Genomic DNA, 6091 nt, shown 5'->3' with positions numbered 1-6091 from the left:
TAAATACAAGGGTGAACTCCTCATATTTTCTTCACACCATGAGCCTTTCTTTCTCTCTCTAACTTCTCTCTAACCTCCCTAAACCCCTCCCAAGTCTAGGGAACCTCCCTATCACGAGAAGAAAAGCCTTCGGCTCGGAAACGCTGCTCTAGCGAAGCCCGATTTTTAATAAAAACCCGCTGTAAGTGAGTTACGCCTATACTATATTTAATATAGCTTTTATTTAATTATAGTAACATTATTAGGACCTTAAAATAATTATTTGGGCTATTATTATGAGTTGTATTGAGTGTTCTTTAACGCTTATATAATAGTAATAATAGCTAGACTATTAATTAGTCGCGATTAACGTTAAAACTAACTCTAGTGGTATTAATAGTAGGTTTTGGTCAAGGAAAAATTGTTTTAAGAAGTAACGAAGAGCTGTCCGAGTGCCGAGTCACCACCTTACCAGGTGTGTGCATATTCCCTTTCATCTTACACATAGATATGAAGTATTTTATATAAACTACGTGCTATGTGCGCATATTATCTGAATACTTGCTGTCTATGTTGGTTGAACGTTTTATACATGTTTTAAAGGACTTAAAATGTATACGTATTTTATATATACAAAAATGTTGGGTATGAGATGGGTAGATGAATGATGAGAGATAGAAGATGACGTGAGTATACATTGGCAGCTATATACTTTGTGCCTATGGGACAAACACCGGTAGCTATGGACTTAGTACCTTTTAGACGTTGGTAGCTATGGATTTAGTACCTGTTGGGAATTGGTAGCTATGGACTTAGTACCTATTAGTTAGACGCTGGTAGCTAAGGATTTAGTACCTGTAGGAATTGGTAGCTATGGACTTAGTACCTGTTGAACATTGGTAGCTATGGACTTAGTACCTATTAGATAAAGACTGGTAGCTATGGATTTAGTACCCGATAAACAGACTATAGCAGCTATGGAATTAGTGCTTTATGAACGAACATTGGCAGCTATGGATTTAGTGCCAGTCCTATAACCCTGGAAGTAAGGGACTTCGGAATAAACGAATGTAGGATAGATGACTCTTAGGTTAAATCCTTAAAGAGTAAAGAAGATAATGGGGATGGGTAATTGGGTTGATTGTTTGATTGAACATAATAATTATATTATTGTGGGTTGAAAACCCTATGTACTCACCAGGTTTCCCAACCTGACCCACTCAGTTTATGTATATCACAGGTGACGAAGTGAAGTGACATTACACTGAGAGATTTAAAAGAGATGTAGATCACTAGTGTAAATCATTGTAAGTTCTGTTTATGCTTATGTTTCGGTATTAACGATGACATCCCAAACATTTTAAAATGAAATAAATACGTTTCTTCGAAAATGTTTTAATAACGTATTTACCATGTTTTTCTGGGAACAAATTCCGCAACCTTTTTATAAAATGAAGTACTCTGATTTTTATAAAGCATAAACAAAATCGGTCTTTTCTGACCGTGATTTTGGGGATGTCACAGATCAACTCAAAATAAGTCAAAAAAAGTGGGAAAAAAACAAATAAATAAATAAATGTACAACTTGCTCAAAGATACTTACATCAACACTATTACATCTTTATTCTTTCCTTCTAGTTCATCATCAAATTCTTCCTTGAATCGTATCTTTAACCCGTCAGCTCCTTCAGTAACATAGCATGATTCCGGAATGACTGAACAGAGTGTTGTACATGTATTCTGGTTTCACTTGTAGTTAGTTGTCGGCTCACTAGAAACGTGAATTAGACTCAAAAGGTCTTTGCCACATGATAAGTCTTGTTCATCCAAGACTTGTCCATATACTATGATAAAAGAAAAAATCATGAAGAGAGTATAATTGTATAATGACAATGATAAAATTTAAGAAAAATCAAGTGGGATCTTTAAATTGAGCAATAAGTTAATCTAAACTTTGTATATGAGATCAAAACTAAAATGTACTACTAACTTATAGATCTATTAAAGATAAACTAGCTTGCCAAATAGTCTAAAGTAGAATCTGGAAGTTGTGAGGTTTAGTAACTCTTTTATTTTATATATATAATTACTTATTGAGGCCATCACAGATTTCAGGACTATTAAATAAAGAAAGATTACTTACAACATATTTATCTGTGTGCAGGCCTTGGAGAAGGAGGAAATCATGAAAAATATCAAGAACTTATAGAGCTAGAAGAGATAATCTCCTTGTGATTCCAATTTCATTCCGCTATGTTGCAATTCCATTTCCATTGCCTTCCCCTATTGGCAACTCCTCATAGGCACCAGTTTCTTGGTTACATGAACACCTGGAAAATACAAAACACAAATACATTACTTTATATATAACCACATTTTATATCCAAATCAAAATCAGTATAATTCAAATTATACTAAATCAGGTTGAAAATAGTGACCACATTATATAATATATTACCGCTGTCCAGATGCTGCACTGCAATATAGTCCTGAAGATGGGTCATAATAATATCCTAAACTGCTGCTGTAGTAGTAACTGTAAAAAATATTAAATAATAAAAATACAGAAACAATAAGATGGTGTTTCTTTTTGACTAAATATAAATCTGAATGGAAAACAAAAAGGGATGCATACCTTGAGGACTCATCAAATACACAATTGTTTTATGTAGATCCAATGCCTGCAAGTGAAAACCAAACTAAGGGGCAATATTGTAATAAACCATCTGAATGAAAAATACGAAAAAATACATGTCTGCTTACCAGCTGATGGATCAACAGTAGATTTGTCATCATCTTCAGCAAACATGTCAAAGGAATCATCCTCATTGTTCGCAGTATTATATGTAGAAGGTATTCCATTGAGACTGGAATCACTCATTCCAGAGGAATTAGGTTGCTTGTTTCCTGAACTAGAAGAGGTCCCTTTCCCTCTAGCACGTGCTAGGCTCTCAAATCCCTCTGAAAATTATAAAAAAAAATCAGAGTTTCACTAATAACATTCCCAATGATTAAGAATATAAGAAATACTGTATTATTGATATTTAAATCATTTCATTATTAAACTTATAAAGAAATGCTAATTACCTGCTTCCCTTTGAAAGACCTCCTGTTTTTCATCATACAGATCTGCAGAAATATTTATGACATAAATCAGAATTAATGTTGACAAATTTATAATAAATAGATAGAGAAATGTTGAAAGAAGATTATCTCAACTGTAGTCACCATCCTCCATCAACTTCATGGCATCTTCAGTTAGTTGATCAAACACAATTTTTGTTTCAGTTGACATCTTTTCCTTTCTATTAGAACTTCCTTTCAGCCTTCTTAAAGCTTGCAACACCTGAAAAAGAATATTATACTTGTTTTTTTCATCAATCAGTTTGAAAAATAATAAAAGAGAATTGAACAATTTGACATAACAAGAAACTTACTGTCTCCCTAGGTTGAAGCACATCAGCAATTCAACTCTTGATATGAGACATCCTAAACACATACGAGAAAAATGAATTCATAGAGTTCACAGAAAAAAAAGTAGATAGAAACAATACATTGAAAAACTTTGTTTATGCCCTTGAATTTCTAGGCATCTGAATCTTTCTTTCTAGGTTTTGTCTTTAACATTGAAAGTCTTTGGTCGATAGAAACAATAGAAAACCTAGATTTTATGTGCTATCGATAGAGAAGAAGCGTCTGGACTCTAGGGGGAGGGGTTTCGTTTGAAATCACGATGGTTTTTGAGGATTCTTATTCAAAAGCTTGAAATTTCTCTTCAAGGTTTGTCAGTGTTTTATGTGTTGAAAACACGAGAGAGGTAGAAGATCGAGTGAGTTGCCTTACCAAATCTACCTCATTCATAAATGCAGTAGATCTCGGGGCAGGTTCTTGACACCGATACACACCGATTCAACAGCAACCAAGTTCGATAGAAAATTGAGGAAAATTGTCTTGAGAGGGGAAGTTATTTGGGAAGAACTTGAAGCATTTGAAACCCTAGACCTTGATTCGATGTAACTTGACAATGGCCATTGTAGATTGATAGTTTGAAGACCTGGAGCGATCCCTTGTGAAGAAAGTTGCGTGATTACAGAGAGTCCTTGTTGACTGAATCTAATGATTCAGTCAATGGCTCTATCGGGTTTGGTTAAATCCCCAGTTTGGAATGTGCTACATCCGGTTCATAAACTTGTCAAGTCAATTAGGGTTTTTTTAATGAAAAATGAAAGGGGTTAATGGATTGGGATGATGTCGTACCTGAGAAAACAAAGAAAAAGAAGGAGACCTCACAGATCAATTACGATTCACCTTCGAGGTGTACAGAGAGACGGGAGGTAGAGAATGAAGGGAGATCTAGATGAGAGAGTATCAGAGAGGGCAGAGTGGATTGCAAGGATGAAAAATAGATAGAAGATAGAAAAAACAAGGCGGGTTTTCAAAATTTTGGGGATTTCGTTTCCCCCTTGTCTACTAAAAGCGCGTTTCATTAAAATTATAAAGCGACAGGTATAGACGACGCGCGTTTAAGATAAAGCGCCCTCTGTGTTTTTAATTTTTTTTCTTCAGACGCTAAATTAAGGGCACGCAATAATGCGTGACGTAAATCTTTAAATTTTTTGGAGAGATAACACTATTTTAAGGGCACGTCCTTTTGCGTATCATTAATCAACACGTGTCGTAAAAAGCGCGTCATTAAAGGTCTATTTTCTAGTAGTGAAATCAATACTTTTTGATTTAATACCAAAGTTCACATTTCTGACATGAGAGGATTCGATAAGCCTTTATCTAAGCTCACACACATTTTATTAGAAAGCTCATATGTGTGTCTAAACTATTTCAAAACTTACAACAATAAGTTTCGAATGTCCAAACTTTATTTTCCGTTTCTTACAATTCGAACAACGAAGAGGGATACCATAATCATAAACGAATTTGAGAATGCAAATATCACAATTGCTAACTCTTAAAATCTAGTTAGTGAAAGCGTTTCCTCACAATCATTTTCATGAATTGTCGAAAAACCTTATGACACTTAGATTTTATGGTGTATGTGTTCCTATACATATGAATTGTCATAACCATAATCACAAGACAAGGTTAATGAAAAAATCTACCTCATATGGACTGAACTTACTCAAATTTAATTTCCTGCCACTTGGTAGCATAAGGGCCTACCATGTCTTCCAAGTTGTTCAGTAGATCACTCTTACTGATCAATGAACTTTCACTGACCAAGGTGTATTGCCCTATGCAAACAATTGAGAACTCATAGAACTCTCATTCATATTCTACTTCAACTAGAATGGGCACAGAAACAAGAATATGTCAACATGATAGGTTACAAACCGCAATTCATGTGCTAGTGATTAATAATAGGTTTATTTTTTTATTAGTTCTTGAAAATTGTCAAGATTTTTAAGACTTCCACTGACCTCTTGACATATAAGTTTCTCTCTGTCAAGATACAATCTTGACAAACAAATATTCAAGAGTTAGTGCGAATTCTTATCAAGAATAACACTTCACACAATCAGCCTTAGTTGGTCTTTGTCCTTACCAAGACATCACAACTTACCAATTTCAAATGTACAAGAGTAAGAAACATTTTACTCTACATTTGATGAGTGTTTTAAACCTTCTTAAGATGTGTCACTCAAGTCACAAACTTGGAGTATGACTCTAAGATTTGTTTCGGAACGAAGTATGATTCACCTTAATTGATTTGGCCATTTCAACAATTTCCTGATTTCTCTTCTTGGTCATACGAGTGCACTAAGATGTCCATAGAAGATCAATTGTGATATGGTTTTCATAATCATTAAGATGATCACAAAATATGATACTTAAATACTCTCCCATCCTTTCAGATTGGAGAAACTTTTATCTTTCTGCCTAATCTGATTCTTCTGATTCGTCCTGCTATACATTGAAACTTTTCCAATGATTCAGAATTATACTTAATCTTGTAAGCATAACCATATTTACTAAGCTTTAGTAAATCATGACGAATAGTCTTATTGTTCTTTATGGTGGACCTGGGCCAGTGCACAACCAAGTGTACCTGATCCCCTAGTCCTTCTCTTGACTCACATATACATGTGAATAGGGAATT

This window comes from Lactuca sativa, chromosome 4 (assembly GCF_002870075.4).
Source record: "Lactuca sativa cultivar Salinas chromosome 4, Lsat_Salinas_v11, whole genome shotgun sequence".
Taxonomy (NCBI): Eukaryota; Viridiplantae; Streptophyta; class Magnoliopsida; order Asterales; family Asteraceae; genus Lactuca; species Lactuca sativa.
This window is presented reverse-complemented; position numbering follows the sequence as displayed.